Below are 16,655 nucleotides of genomic sequence, written 5' to 3'. Positions count from 1 at the left end.
GTCGACTTGTAGTGTTTACAATATGCCATTTCTATATATATAAAAGAGTTTTGATACTAATTACTTTAAGCCTGGATGCCAACAGGGAGAAAACTCTTGACAATGCATCAAGACCAACAACAAATTTAACACCATATCTTTACACATAATTATATGTCATTAGATATTTTGAGCTGTTCTCTTTACCATTGACACTTAAACACTTAAAAGAAAAAACAAAAAAGAAAAAAAATTGTGTCGTTCTTTAGAAGATCACGAACACCTTCTGGAGGAGAAGTATAAATTAAGAAGTCGGCATGTGAGGAAACTCCAAGTTTATTGAAGAATTCTGCACATTGATTCTGCTCTCTAAGTATGTGATAAGAAGAAACATTGTTTTGGTTTTTTTTTTTTTTTAAAAAAATAATTTTATTAGTGTATTATATTTTTGTTAAAAAAATTAACAATTTTTTTTTTTTTTATTTTTTTTTTTATATATAGAAACTTCAAATGAAAAACTGGTTTAAATAACTTCTCATAAATTGTTATTTTAAATATTTCATCAGTTTGTTATAAAATTTTTTGGATCATAAAATTTCAAAAAAATCTTTAAAAAAAGACTATTTAAAATAGCTTTTCGTATAATTCATTTGTGAGAGATACATATTTTTAAGAATTTGTGATTTTTATTAAGGTAAAATCTCTGATATGAATATTTAAATTATGAAATGTCAAAATTACTCTTTTTATTCGTAAAAAGACAGATTAAAAATAACTTTTACTATTTTTAATCAAGTTATCAAAAAATCATTTTTTAAAATACAAAACAATCACTTTTTTTTTTTAATTTTTTAAATTAAAACAAATGCACCGTGCATCATTGAGAGGCAAGGTGGTGGATTCTTTTGTTCCTAGATCTTTTTTTTTTTTGTCAAGTAGCTTAGTGGCTAAAAAAAAGTAGCTTAGTGGCTAAAAAATTAACCTTAAAAGTGAATAAGTGGAGTGTCACAGGTTCGAACCCGAGCTCCGCACATATAGTGCAATATCCCTACCAACTGAGTTAAGCTCACGGAGATCTCTTTTTATTAACTATTTTTATTTCTGCTTGCAGGTTTAACCTTGGCACCTCTTCTTGACTGCTTGTTTCACCGTGTTTGTTGGATGCTAACATTCCGTCAAACCAACTCCGCCTTTTGTAAGTACTAAGTGGTACTTCCTCTATCCTATATATAAGAAAAAATTCTTTTTTTTTAAAAAAATTTATCATAAAGTTAATGTATTCTAGATACATCAATTCTACATATAGGACTTTTATCTCCAATATTTTCCGCGTTGTAGCTCTTTACAAGTTTCAAGAATCATGATCTGACTTATATGAGTTACGTTGTTGCAACAATCCAGGTGACCATGTCCAATGAACATGCCATGCTTTCTCCCTTTGTTTGGAGTGCAATATTATTATCACTTTTCTTGCTCTTCAAGTTTCTATCCAAGGACTTGGTCAACACTGTCTTCACACTCTTCTTCTCTGTAATGGGGATTGCTGAATTATCGTATGTTATTTAGTTCAGCCCATTGCTTATTATTATTATTATTATTATTATTATTATTTGATCGTACCTGGTGATCAGAATAGGTTCGAAGGCCGGTCCGTTGAGCAAGCTTCCACACCGAAGGGGGGGTTTGTACCTGCAGGTGCTCCGATGCCTAAGTCAGCAAGGTGAACAAGAGAGATACAAAGAAGAGAGAGAAAGTATGGTATAGAATGAATTAGAATACCTGGCTCTCCTGTCTAGGAGAGCTTATATAGTGCCCCCAGCGCTGGGCCAAAGGTTGGTCTATTGGGCCTGGATAACCGGCCCAATAGACTCAACTGCCAAGATAGTCCCTGTATCGTAGGGGAAGGCCGTTATTTGCCTCTATCTTGGTTGGAGCCGTTCCGCTATTCGCGGGTAAGGGATAGGCTCGATGACAGATGCAGTTGGATAATGGAGCACGTGTTAAACGTGCAGCTTAGCTGTTAAGCTAAGGCTGAATGAGTTATTATGCTCGGATAGTCGAGCACGTGATTAGCGTGAAGCTAATCTGTTATGTCGAGCAGAACACGTCAAGGCTGACGTGTCGGGGAAACCTCCCCTTATTGGGCTGTGCCCCAAATGTCGGGCATAAGTGATTGGGCCAGCTCTTGGCCCAGTCCAGAACAGGAGCCCCCCAAGTCGTTGCTCCTAGCTATAGGAGTAATGACTTAAGGTACATGCCCGTATGTCGAGGAGAGTTCATATGTTGTTAATAAATTTCTCAATAGTATGACGAGGAGGATTTTACAAAGGGGAAGTTTCTCTTTGCCCGTAACACGCGTGCCACGATGTACGAGGAGAGGATTTTACCCTTTTCTTTGTCGAGGGCATATTGTGGTAATTGTATGTTTGTTAATGCTGCGCGTTTTAGCGGGCACATTTTGTGGCGTTTGTTTCACTTGTCCGTAACTCGCGTTTGCTCCTTGTGTCGAGGAGACAATTACGTTGGTGATAACGATGAGCCCCTCGAGAGACGCGTGGTCTGTTCGATGGGATGTGAAAGGACAGACGTTTCGTCTGATGTTGCCACGTGTGTGGGCTATCAACAGACGCAATGATGACATTGGGAGTATGCGTTTTTTGCTTCGTTTTCCGAGGAGGTTTATTAGCCATTGGATTCATCGTGTCGTTTGGTTTATAGTGAGATTCAATCAGAGCCATTTGATGCTTTTAATCGGGACCGTTGAATTTTAATCAACGGTTGTGACACGATGGGGTGTATCCCTTTGCAATGCAGGTGAAGAGACCTGGACAGATTATAAATAGAGGAGGAAGGGCTCACTTTCAAAGTTTCCAATTTCCCTTCCCTCTATTGCGTTGTTGCTGCTGCTTCCAAAGGTTTTAGGCCCTAAGTTCAAACTTCAAGGTTCCAGATCTCCATTCAAAGGCTCTTCATTTTTACTTAAGACAGGTAAACACCTTTTCTCTTTGTCTTGATTTCGTTTGAGTTATGCTTTCAATTTGTACCCATTTTGTTTGTGTTATTTGGGTTTTTGCATTCCTGTACTGTGTTGGTTTGAGGATGTTTTAGTTTAGGCTTTGTGTTTAATCACTGTATTTAGTGTGATTTGGTGTTTATTTGCGGTAAAATCACCCCCAAAGACCCATTTTGTGCTCTGATTTTGAGCCTTTTCGCTGTGTTTTGGTCATTTTTTCTGGAAAAATGATGAATGTTGCTATGGAGATGATGATTTTCTGGAAAAAATTATGAATATGATGATGAACGCGATGAAGGTGATGAATTTCTGGAATTCTATGCGTTTTGTGTCGGGGAGGAGAATGCTGTTTCCTCTCCCCGTTTATTGTAGCAAAAAGCTAGGCTATTTGAACCTTATGTCGGGGAGCTTCTCCCCGTTTTCGCCTTCGCGAATAGCTTAAGTGTCTTTTGCGAATTTTATGAATGTCGGGGAGCTTCTCCCCGTTTTTAACTTAAGAATTTAGCTGGAAAATGAGTTTGTAAAGACTCTGTGTCGGGGACCTTCTCCCCGTTTTTAACTTGGGATTTTATCCAAACTAGAGTTTGGTTTCAAGTGTCGAGCCATGTCTTGTGTCGGGGACCTTCTCCCCGTTTTTAGGCTTTGTTTAGTGGTTTTCCCCGGTTTCTCTGTTTTGTTTGCCATTTTGATAAGGGCTTTTGGTCGGGGACAGCGTCCTCGTCCTAATTTACGCCCTTTCACTTGATTTGCGGTGAAAGGGTGGATTTGATTACTGTCGAATTCACTTTGTTTTCGCTGCTTTTCAGGTACTCAAAATGTCCGACGTGGAGGAAGTAACGGGGAGCCAAGCCACGTCGAAACACAAGCTGGTCGACACTATTACTGACCCAGAGCTGGCTTGGGTTGCGCCCGAGCCCCGGGGGATTGCTTCGACGATTACCGCGCAGGATCCGCGGCTTTTTACTGTCGTCGAGGAGGCTGGTTCGGAGAACTGGGAGGTTCGCACGCCTGCTGAGGGGGAGCGGGTTTGCTCGTCGTACACGGGGTGCAGCTTCACCATGTACGAGATGGCGTTCAAGGAGTTGGGGTTTCGGCTGCCCTTCAACGATCTCGAAGCCGGAATTTTTGGTCGGCTAAGAGTGGCTCCTTCCCAGCTTCACCCGAATTCATTGGCATTCATCCGGGCATACCAGATCCTATGTCGGTATCTGGAGGTAGAGGCTACCGTTGCCTTATTTTTCTATATCTTTCAAATCCAACGTCAGAAAGTCGGGGATCGGCAGGGTTGGATTTCCTTGAAGCATCAGTCGAGCAAGATATTTAGGATGTTCGTTGAGTCTGCTCGGGGCTTCAAGGAGAGATATTATGTGGTGAGGCCGTTGACGGAGTTTGCCGAAGATTCCCTCCACATGGAGAAGCCTGTATTCAACGAGGACGGGACTCCTCAGTTAGACGAGGAAGGGGGACAGGTAACGGAGTGGGTTCTCCGGTTTCCATTATCATGGTCGTCGGAGCATTTTGATTTGCGGACCGACGAGTATCTAACTGCTGCCGAGGATCTTACCCCGGCCGAAATGGCGGGCTTTCAAAAGCTCCAAACATATGTGGATGGTTTTAAGCCTTGCAAGGTCATGACCAGCTTAGGGGAGGTCGCTTTGGACAAGCATGGTAAACCGAGGATCGAGCCTCGTTTTGTTAATACCAAGCTATTGTTGTCGTGCAAGACTGTTTTGGCCGAGGACACTCTGCTGGGTATCTGTTTTTCTGCATGCCCGTCTTTTACTTGTAATAAATTTCAGTATTTTATGTTTGATTTCTCCCTGTGATTCTGACCACGTTTTTAACTTTGCAGGTAGGATGGCAGATCTTGCTAGTGAGCTTGTCAGGATAGCTGCTGAACAGAAAGGGGAGAAGGCTAGGAAAAAGGCGAGGAGGGCCAAGCCAACCATTTTGATGGGCGATCAGGGTGCTTCGGGGAGCGTCTCCCAATCTTCCCCGGTAGGAAGTTCAGCTGGGACTCCGGGTGGTCGTTCGAAGAGGCATCGGGAGGAGCAGATGACGCCCATCGTCGACTTGTCAGAGGGGGACGGTGGCTTTGTCCTCCCCGCGTGTTTGAGCAACCGGTGCTTTTTTGACAAAAATCCCCTCCAGGTGCCTGCATCGGAGAAAAAGTATATATTGGGCGCTTCTGCATCTGCCCGACAGAAGCAGCTCAACGAGGATGTTGCTGCTGTCATCCGTCTGGCGGAGACAGCCTTGGTGCTGAATGAAGGGGGACCAACTCACGAGGTGGAGAAGTTGGCCGCTCGGAATGCCAAGCTGGAGGGGAAAATTGTGCTGATGGAGGGTGAGCTGATCGACCTGAGGGGAAAGCAAGAGAATTACGGTCAGCTGTTGGAAGATGTTAGGGTAAGCCGGGACGAGTTGGAGCTTGCCAAGAAAAACCTCGAGGAGGTGGAGGCCCGGAGTGCCGAGGAGAAAAGGCAGTTGGAAGGGGTGATAGCTGACCTACAGTCCAAGCTGGCTCCTGCTGCCGATGAGGGTGCTGAGATTTCCAAGATGGTTAGTCGGGCTGACCTAGTCAAGGAGATCAAGAGGCAGCGTGGTCTGATGTTGGCGAGCATGGTCCACGGATGGAAGAATGCGATCGCCCAACTTAGGGTTGTGAATGCCGAGCGTGACTTGATTACTGAAGGTATTCACAAACTCAAACGGGTTGAGAACGGGCAGCTCGTCATTCCGGAAGAGTACAGGGAAATGGAGCTGGAGGAGGAGAAGTTGGATGAGGAGGCTGTTGATGATGAGGACGAGGAGGATGAGGAAGTCGAAGAGGAAGTTGTCGGGGAGGAGAGGGCACCGGAGGGCAACCCAGAGGGTCATGATGAAAGCTCCTGATCTCCCCGGTTTTTTATTTGGGCCTGCGCGCCAATGACTTGTAATTTATTTGCTTTTCTGATAATTTATTTTTGGGGGCCTGCGTGCCCGGTTTTTGTAATATTTGACAAATGGGTTTTTGTGCCCGGTAATTTATAACAATGATGCCCGTTTTATTCATCCTGCTCGTCCATTTTGTGCTCCTCGTTTGTATGTTTTAAATTATTGCTCTTTGTTTTTGCTAAGTTATGCCTGTTCGTAATGTGCATGTCTTTATGCTTGCTCGTTTTTAACTTAACAAATTTTTGGTTTTGATATTTGTATATTTGCTCGACATTGTTGTATGCCTGCTCGACAAAACCTTTATTATATTTGCAAGTTTTTTGTTGCGAGCGCGTTTCATCGAGGAGCTCGTCCTCGGATTTAACTTAGAAAGTTTAGGGAACTGACTAAGCGCCTAGAGTTGTTTTCTGAGGCTAATACGGAGGCCGACACGTTGTTGTGCCCGTCCCCGCGGCTTGAACTTCCCATCGCGAGCTGGGCGTTAAGCCTTGGCACGAAAGACGAGGAGCTTGTCTTAAAGGTTATCCTTGTCGGGGAGATGCTATGCCCTTCCTGAGCCAAAGTATCTCCTTTTCAATAACTGGATCGAGCACGTGTGCCCGCGTGCTCTCCGTTGTCTTGCTGTCGGGCTCGTTGCTTGAGGATCCGAGCAGCCTCCTTTGAGGGTATGTTTTTTAGTTCGGCAATAACTTAGCTGTAATATTGTTTTAGTTTTTGGGCGTTCCAAGGTCGGGGAAGTTTCTTTCCTCGAAGATCCTCGAGATAATACGCGCCATTTTCTGTTTTGTCAATGACGCGATACGGTCCTTCCCAGTTGGCCGCCAATTTACCATCCTGGGAGTCCTTAGCATTTCGTCTTAAGACGAGGCTGCCCACTTCAAATTCTCTTTTGATGACTTTGACGTCATGTCGGGCAGCTATTTTTTGTTTAAGGGTGGCTTCTCGAAGAGATGCCCCCGTGCGAATTTCCTCGACGAGATCTAGCTCTTCGCGAAGAGCTTCGTCGTTCATTTCTTCTTCGAGCGGTTGCTCGGTTCGGCGAGATGGCTCGCCCACCTCCACGGGGATGACTGCTTCTGTTCCATACACCATTCTAAATGGAGTCTCCCCGGTTGTGGAGTGTGGTGTTGTGCGATAGGCCCAAAGGACGCTTTCGAGCTCCTCGACCCATTTCTTTTTATTTTGGTCCAATCTTCGTCTTAGGCCGCGCAGGATCACTCTGTTGGCGGCCTCGGCTTGCCCGTTAGTTTGGGGATGCTCCACGGAAGTGAAATGTTGCTTGGTCCCCAGGGCAGCGAGGAAGTCTTGGAATCCTTTGTCCGTGAATTGTGTCCCGTTGTCCGTGACGACGGCTTGTGGTATTCCAAACCGGCAGAGTACGTCGCGTTTGAAGAAACGGAGTATCCTGAACGACGTTATGTCGGAGAGAGGTTCAGCCTCTACCCATTTGGTGAAGTAGTCCACGGCGACTATCAGAAATTTATTTTGGTGGAGTCCCTTTGTGAAGGGGCCAAGTATGTCCATGCCCCACCAAGCGAAGGGCCATGGTGACGACAAAGATTTGAGTTCGTGGGGAGGAGCTAGGTGCATGTCCCCATGTCGTTGACATTTGTCGCATTTCTTCACATGGTCCTTTGCGTCTTGCTGCATGGTGGGCCAGTAGTATCCTGCTCGAAGAGCTTTCCTGGCCAGCGATCTTCCTCCCAGATGCTGGGCGTTGATTCCCTCGTGTACCTCGCGCAAAATATAGTCGACCGTTTCCTCGTCGACACATTTAAGGAGTGGGATTGAGAATCCTCTTCTATATAACTTTCCGTCGAGGATGACATATGCGCATGCTCGACGTCTAATTATTGCTGCCTCTTTCTGATCGTCAGGGAGGGTTCCATTCGCGAGGAAGTTGTACACGGGGGTCATCCAGCAATTTTGGTCGCCAACGACATTTATGTCGAGGACGTTGCTCGCCTTCTCGATGCTGGGTCGGGGGAGTACTTCCTGAATGACGGATTTGTTTCCGCCTTTCTTTTTCGTGCTCGCCAGTTTGGACAGGATATCTGCCCGTTTGTTGTGCTCGCGTGGGACGTGTTGCACCTCCACGGATTCGAACTTAGTGATTTTTTCCTTCACTAATGCTAGATATTCAGAGAGATTATCATTTTTGGCTTGATATTCCCCCAATACTTGTGAGGCAACAAGTTGTGAATCTGTGAAAATTTTTACCTCTTTTGCCTCCATGTCCTCTGCCAACCGTAGCCCTGCTAGGAAGGCTTCGTATTCTGCTTGGTTATTTGATGTCGGGAAGGATAGTGCTAGGGATACTTCAATGATGATCCCATTTTCGTTTTCTAGGATAATTCCTGCTCCTGCTCCCGTGGAGCTTGACGCTCCGTCGACGAATATTGTCCATTTGTCTGCCTCGCTTGTCGAGGAGGCTGGACTCGTCATTTCGGCCACAAAGTCTGCTAGGACTTGTGATTTTAGCGCTTTCCTGCTTTCGTAACGAATGTCGAATTCGGAAAGCTCGAGGGACCATTTGAGCATCCTGCCCGCCATGTCTGGTCGACCAAGCAATGATTTGATTGGTTGGTCGGTTCGGACTACGATTGTGTGTGCTAGGAAGTAGTGACGTAGTCTTCTCGCTGCGTTGATCAAGGCAAGGGCCACCTTTTCGATTTGTGTATATCTGAGTTCGGGCCCCTGTAGAGCCTTGCTCGTGAAGTACACTGGTTTTTGTCCTTCCGTTGTTTCGCGGACAAGGGCTGCGCTGACGGCCTCGGATGCGACGGAGAGGTAGATGTATAACACTTCCTCGACATCCGGGCGCGAGAGGACTGGAGGTTCGGACAGGGCCTTCTTTAGATGTTGGAGGGCCTGCTCGCACTCGTCCGTCCATTCGAACACAGCTTCTTTCCTTAGTAATTTGAAGAGGGGCAATGCGTGTTGAGCAGATTTTGCTACGAAGCGAGACAATGAGGTCAGCATTCCGTTCAGGGTTTGTATGGATTTTTTGTTGCTCGGAGTTGGGAGCTCCGTAAAGGCACGACATTTGTCGGGGTTGGCTTCGATTCCTCGTTCTGTTAGGTAAAAACCGAGGAATTTTCCTGCCCGTACCCCGAAGGTGCATTTTTCTGGGTTAAACCGCATATTATGTTTTCTGGCCTGCTCGAAGACCTTACGTAAGTGGGCGGTATGGTCGATTTCCTCATGGGATTTTACGATCATGTCGTCCATGTAGACTTCGAGCATGTCGCCTATTTCTGCCCGGAATACCTTGTTCATCATCCGCTGGTATGTAGCACCAGCGTTTTTTAGACCGAAGGGCATTACGTTGTAGTAATAGTTGCCCGACTCAGTCATGAAAGCTGTTTTTCCCCTGTCGGCCACAGCCATTGGGATTTGGTTGTATCCTGAATATGCATCCATAAAAGACAATAATTTAAAGCCAGAAGAATTATCGACTAATTTATCAATGCAAGGTAAAGGATAGGAATCTTTAGGGCAAGCCCTATTGAGATCGGTATAGTCAACACACATGCGCCATTTTCCATTAGATTTTTTAACTAGCACAACGTTTGACAACCAGGTAGTGTATCTGGCTTCAGAAATAAAATTTGCCTCTAGGAGGTCTTTTACAGCTTTTTCAGCAGCCTCCGCTTTTTCGGGAGACTGCCTACGCCTACGTTGCACTACGGCACTAGCAAGTGGGTCGACAGTAAGTTGATGACAAGCGATGTTTGGATCCAGCCCGGGCATGTCGGCAGCGTGCCATGCGAACAAGTCAGCATTTTCTCTAAGGCAGGCTTTCAGCTGCTTCCTCGCCAACTCGGGGAGCCCTGTCCCAATCTTGACTCCTTTTTCTGGATCCTCGCCAAACTGGACTATCTCGAAGTCTCCATCTGGAATGGGGCGATAATGTTCTTTGCTCGCCTCGTCGTCCTCTTTCTCCTCCTTCTTCAGCTTTTTCTCCTCCTTATGCTCTTTCTTGGAGGTGCGGCTGTCAAGATCAACAGAGCTCACACTTGGACCGGGCAGACTTGGTGGTGCTTCCGGGGATGGCTTTGGTGGTGTTTCCGAGGAAGGCTTTGGCTTCTTTGCTTCAGGAGCTTTGCCAATGAAGTTGTTGCCTTTGGATGCTGCGTCAAAGCACCTCCTCGCGGCTTCGATGTCCCCGTGCAGAGTAGCAACCTGCCCCTTATGAGTGTAATACTTCATCTTCAGGTGGGCGGTGGAAGGGACAGCAACCAGGTCTGCTATGGCCGTCCTGCCGATGATGCACTGGTAGAGGCAAGGGCAGTCCACGACCAAGAATTTCACCCTGATCGACTTGGCAGTCTCTTCGGAGCCAAAGGTGACGATCAGGTCGACATAACCCCAAGGCTTAGTAGTTGCTCCATTGAATCCTGTGAGATCTGAGCCCAAGTATGGGGTGAGATGTGTCTCGTCCAGCTGTAAGGTCCTGAACAAACTGGCGTACATGATGTCGCAGGAGCTTCCCGGGTCGATGAGGACCCGACGAACGTCCATGTTGGCCATGTCTGCCCGGACGAGGAGGGGAATTTGGAAATTGGCTGTCCCACCGGGCAGCTCTTCTCGATAGAAGGCTAAAGGCATTGATCGCCCCTTCGCCTTGTCCAGCGTTGCGTTCATATTCGAGGACGTGTTGATGAGATCCTCGAATTTTCTTTTTATTGATCCGACGGTGTGCTTGTCCATGTGACCGCCGGATATGACGAGTGAGTCTGTGAAGTAGTCCCCCGTGCTAAGCGTAGGACCAGTATAGGTGTCCTCAAAATCGCTGGGGATAGCCAAATCTTCTGGCCGGGATATGCTCATAGCTATCTGCTTGGCGTTTTTCTGCCCGGCTGGCTGTGGAGGGACCTCCTCGTCCGCGCGAGTCTCCGCGGTTTCTGGTCGGGGATCATTGTTTCTTCTTACGAACTGTCTTAGTTGTCCGTTTCTGATCATGATTTCAATAGCATCCTTCAGTTGGATGCAGTCGTCGGTCCTGTGACCATAACTCTTGTGGTATCTGCAATACCTATTTTTGTCTTGGCCGGGCTTTAGGGGGGTTGGCTTTGGTTGCTTCACATTTGCTCTGTCGAACTCAGAGATGTGAACCTCAGCGAATATCTCTCCCCGTGATTTGACGAGTTGGGTGTAGGTGGCGAATGTGCTTGGCGGGCCGCGAGGCTCTCGTCTTTCACCCCTCCTTCTGTCTCTGCCCCTCTCGCCACCCCGATCGCCGCCTCTATCGTGTCCCCTGTCGCCACCCCTGTCGTCGTTCCTGTGGGTGGATTCGCGGGCAGGGTGGCTGCTCCCAGGTCGGGCGAGGCGAGCGACATCAGCTGCCTGGACCTCCTCGTAGTCGATGTATTTTTGAGCTTTTAGGAGGAGGTCGTCCCAGGTGGGTGGTTTTTCTATGCCCACAGCTTTAGCAAAATCGCTGCCCGGGCGAAGGCCCCTCTGCAGCAAGTATTTCTTCATGTCGTCGGTCGTTTCGACCTGCACAGCCTCTTTGTTGAATCTCTCGACGAAGTTGCGGAGAGTTTCGTCTTCGGCTTGGTATATGGCCTCCAAGGCGTGCACAGTCTTTGGGTGCTTGCGGGAAGCAGTGAAGTGTCTAGAAAACTGTTCAGTAAGATCCCTCCATGAATGGATGGATTGAGGGGGCAGGCTTTGGTACCATGCCATTGCTCCCTTCCTCAGCGTGGTTGGGAACAGTCTGCACCTAATGGCACCGCTAATGTTCCTGAAATCCAGGTTCGCGTTGACATTGGCTATGTGATCGTCGGGGTCGGTCAAACCATCATATGCGGGGAGCGTAGGAGGTCTCTCGAAACCCTTTGGGACGCGCTTCCTTAGAATGTCTGCGGACAGGGGGCATCGGGGATCGCCCTCGTCACTCCCGTTGGGAGAATGGTCCTCGGAAGACCGGGGAGAGTAGTCGCCGGGCATGGGCGTTGGACTGCGAGATTTGCGAGGACGGTAGCTGCCCGACGCGCCATGCTTGGCCATGTTCGCCAATCCTTGAGGTGAATGGCGGCGCGGAGCTTCGTGTTTTCCTTTCTTGCCCGGGGAGAGCCTACCCTCGCGATGTGGAGGAGTGCGGTCCTTCTTCCGAGGAGTAACTTCGACCCTCTCTAAGTCGGGGCGTCGATGTTTGACGACCGCCGGTCGAGGAGGGGAAGGAGTAGCCTGGTGTCTCCGCGGGGGAGAGTTGGTCTTTCTGCGACGCCGGCCTTTCTCCAGCGCGGCGATTCTTTCGCTCTGCTCGTCAAGTCGACGATTTTGAGCCTGCATGGCCTCCGTTGTTTGTTTGAGGGCAGCGATCAAGGCTGCGACCTCAGAGTTGGCCAAGACGGTGGGCTGTTCGGCGTTGTTTGCCGGAGCTTCTTGTTTCAATTGCGGGCGTTTGCCCATCCGACGATCGGTTAGGATCTCGACGTCCTCTTCATCGGAAGAGAGTGAGGCCTCCCGTCCGTCGCGGGAGTCGGTTTCTGGACCGCGTGTCACGGTGGTATCGTCACGCACCGGTGATAGGACGGTGTTATGTTGCGGCGGCGGAGAGGATGGAACGTTGAGGACGTTGTCGTCGCCGGCGTCGGTGTTGACTTGCTGTGATGAACTAGCCATGATGAAAGTTGTTGAGAGAATCGGTTTTGATCTTTGTTTCTTTAGGAAAGATTAAAGAAGGGGAGGAACTCAGTCCCCACAGACGGCGCCACTGATCGTACCTGGTGATCAGAATAGGTTCGAAGGCCGGTCCGTTGAGCAAGCTTCCACACCGAAGGGGGGGTTTGTACCTGCAGGTGCTCCGATGCCTAAGTCAGCAAGGTGAACAAGAGAGATACAAAGAAGAGAGAGAAAGTATGGTATAGAATGAATTAGAATACCTGGCTCTCCTGTCTAGGAGAGCTTATATAGTGCCCCCAGCGCTGGGCCAAAGGTTGGTCTATTGGGCCTGGATAACCGGCCCAATAGACTCAACTGCCAAGATAGTCCCTGTATCGTAGGGGAAGGCCGTTATTTGCCTCTATCTTGGTTGGAGCCGTTCCGCTATTCGCGGGTAAGGGATAGGCTCGATGACAGATGCAGTTGGATAATGGAGCACGTGTTAAACGTGCAGCTTAGCTGTTAAGCTAAGGCTGAATGAGTTATTATGCTCGGATAGTCGAGCACGTGATTAGCGTGAAGCTAATCTGTTATGTCGAGCAGAACACGTCAAGGCTGACGTGTCGGGGAAACCTCCCCTTATTGGGTTGTGCCCCAAATGTCGGGCAGAAGGGATTGGGCCAGCCCTTGGCCCAGTCCAGAACATTATTATTATTATTATTATTATTATTATTATTATTATTATTATTATTATTATTATTATTATTATTATTATTATTATTATTATTATTATTATTATTATTATTATTATTATTATTATTATTATTATTATTATTATTATTGTTATTATTATTATTATTATTATTATTATTATTATTATTATTATTATTATTATTATTATTATTATTATTATTATTATTATTATTATTATTATTATTATTATTATTATTATTATTATTATTATTATTATTATTATTATTATTATTATTATTATTATTATTATTATTATTATTATTATTATTATTATTATTATTATTATTATTATTATTATTATTATTATTATTATTATTATTATTATTATTATTATTATTATTATTATTATTATTATTATTATTATTATTATTATTATTATTATTATTATTATTATTATTATTATTATGTAGACACGGGTCCATTTGATCTATAAAATGTAAATACTGGATATAACAATATATGAAACAACACAAGACAAAATTTAAGGTATTGAACAAGTTTTGTCTTATACGATGTTTGAACAAGTTTTGTCTTATACGATGTTTGGTAGACAAACATTTATTTTGGTATTTTATACAACTTGTAAAACATAAAAATTGTCCAGTGGTTCAGTGGAGGGACAAGAATTTCAGTTTTTGTCCAGTCCCTTGACGCCTAGTTTGTCCAGTCCAAACAAACAAATTTAAAATCAAACACAAAATAGTTAAAGTTGTCATATCCAGTCTCTTATTTTTTAGCAGACGCAAATAAATTTTGTTTTCTATTTTATGACACCTTTGTTCTCTCTCTTCCTACAGGGCAACATTACTACCATCTATCAAACATTTTTTGCCAAAGCAATGGAATGAGGATCTCATAGTCTGGCGTTTTCCATATTTTACTTGTATGTCATCATGTGCTTGCCATCTTATTTGTCTGTTCTCTTGCTGTGAATGAATAATGCAGAATGATATTTTTCATTACATCTTTCTTACACAGCTTTGGAGATTAAGTTTACGAAGTCACAGGTCATTGTTGGAATCCCTGTAACCTTATTTTGTGGATGGTATGCTTTACAAAAGCATTGGCTAGCAAATAATATATTGGGTCTTGTTTCCTGTATTAAGGTTCGGTTCTTATAAGCTGTTACCTAATTGTTTGAATTCCAATTTTTTTTTTATAACCATTTGGTTCATAGGGGAAAGGAACCCTAGTAGTAGTCGAGAGTTCGGCCACCAAATAAGTAAAGTCTAGCTAAGAAATTGTTCGAAAAGAATTTCTTGTTGTAACTGCATGACACAATTACAGCTCTGAACGTACCGTCCGATTTGAATGGACAGCTGAGATTATTTTACTTCCTGCTACTGCGTGAAACAACGTGGATATTGGACCGCAGGAAAGTGGTTCAAATTGTTCCACCCAGTAATCGAGCCTGGGTTGATCTCCCATGTTTGAATTCCACTTTACTGGTTTTAAAACATGCCTTTTTAGTTGAATGTTGTTACATAAGAATAAAATATTCAAATTTTGCGAGTGTGACAAAAAATTATATTTGGTCAGATCACCATATAAGAATAATTCGCTATGACTGTTTCTAATGATATTCACATTCAAATTGTATAATGACCACAATGATTCAATGTTTAATATTTACAGGGAATTGAAAGATTCTCGCTTGGGTCTTTCAAGACTGGTGCTATTCTGTTGGTAAATATTTTAAAAGCCTTTTTGCTTAATTTTAGTTACATATTTATGAGTTTTGAATCTTTTCATTTTTTTTTGTTTTGTAGGTTGGACTCTTCTTTTATGACATATTCTGGGTTTTCTTCACACCAGTGATGGGTAGCGTTGCAAAATCATTGGATGCTCCAATAAAGGTTAAGATCTTGGCTTATTGAAATGAAATTTGAAATGATATGTGGTATTAATAATAATTATTTGAATCATTTTTCAGCTTTTGTTCCCCACATCAAATTCTGCAAGTTCATTTTCAATGCTTGGTCTTGGTGATATTGTTACCCCTGGTAGGCTGAATCTTTATGTACATCCATTTCCATGTATGGCATTCAAACATAATTAATATGCTACTAGGTTTGGTCTACTGGTGAGGGTTTGGGTATTACACCTCTAGGTCCTGGGAGTTTGATCCCCAGCTCATCGTAAACCAACAAACAAAATTAATAAGTTAAATGTCATTTTGTATTGATTTTGACGACAAATGTTTTCCCTTCACAGGTAGATTGGTAGTATTGGCCTTGCGTTTTGATGTTTCTAGAGGAAAGCAACCCCAATATTTCAAGAGTGCATTTTTAGGATACACTGTTGGCATGGCCCTCACAATAGTTGTGGGGAACTGGTTTCAGGCTGGTCAGGTAACTGGATCCTTATAGTTTCTTTCTTTTTCATTTTGTTGATATGCTTTTCAAGTTTTTATGGAAGGGAATTGTCAAACTCGATACTAAAATCAGTCTGGGTTGTTAGTATCGAGTTTGACAATACTGTTTTCATTTAACATTTTTAATTTTCTTTTGATCCTTGTCTTCAGCCCGCTCTTTTATATATTGTACCTGCTGTTATTGGATTTTTGGCTGCTCATTGCATATGGAATGGTGATGTCAAACAGGTTTGTTTCACTTCCTAATTTTTCATTGATATTGATAGTAAGAGGGTCATATAAAAGGACAAGAAAGTTTCTTCACATTACAAATGTTCTGCCATTGATAACTGACTTCTATGCTTCTTTCATTGATTTGAAAACTTTGAAATATAGGATGAAGTTTTTAAAGTTCATCCTATTGGTTTGAAGACATGGTGCAATTTTATGTGATTCTTTAAGCTAAAATTGCTTTTGATGTGATGTGGTAACCTAAAATGTAATAACTTTTTTCTTTGTTTCAATTCAGTTATTGGCGTTCGATGTTGTAATGAAAGTGCCACATCAGCATAAGGGACAAGTGGCAAAAGTTCTAGAAAATGAACATATAACAAATTCTGTTAGGGATCCGCAAATACAGGGACAAGTGGCAAAAATATTTTTATGATTTTAATAAAATAAAAGATCTATGGTATAATTTTGTCAATCAAATATATTATTGTCGTTAGTTTGCTTGCTTGCTTTGGTATGGCTTGTTTCCGAAGAGAGGTGAGCCGCTTACACTGTGCAGAGACAGAAGCTCCCGAGTTGACAGAAGTTCACTAGGCCAGACAGAGATATAGGGGCTATTGACATTAAAACTACCAATGAAATCTTTATGCTAACGATAATAGTTGAATTCACACTACTCATACAAATGGGTTTATCTATGTTGACTATGATCCTCTATTTTTGTTTCACAAGTGGAAGGACTACATGAATGGAGTGAGTAATAGTTACTTGCTTAGC

General features: G+C 44.1%; 1 pseudogene; it reads left to right on the top strand.

Annotated features, from left to right (window-relative positions):
* Positions 1-844: 844 nt before the first annotated feature.
* On the top strand, positions 845-16,623 carry LOC123893104 (annotated as a pseudogene).
* Positions 16,624-16,655: the final 32 nt, after the last annotated feature.

Source organism: Trifolium pratense, linkage group LG1 (genome assembly GCF_020283565.1).
Source record: "Trifolium pratense cultivar HEN17-A07 linkage group LG1, ARS_RC_1.1, whole genome shotgun sequence".
NCBI lineage: Eukaryota > Viridiplantae > Streptophyta > Magnoliopsida > Fabales > Fabaceae > Trifolium > Trifolium pratense.
The sequence above is the reverse complement of the archived record's forward strand: the minus strand, read 5'-3'. Positions and strand labels throughout refer to the sequence as shown.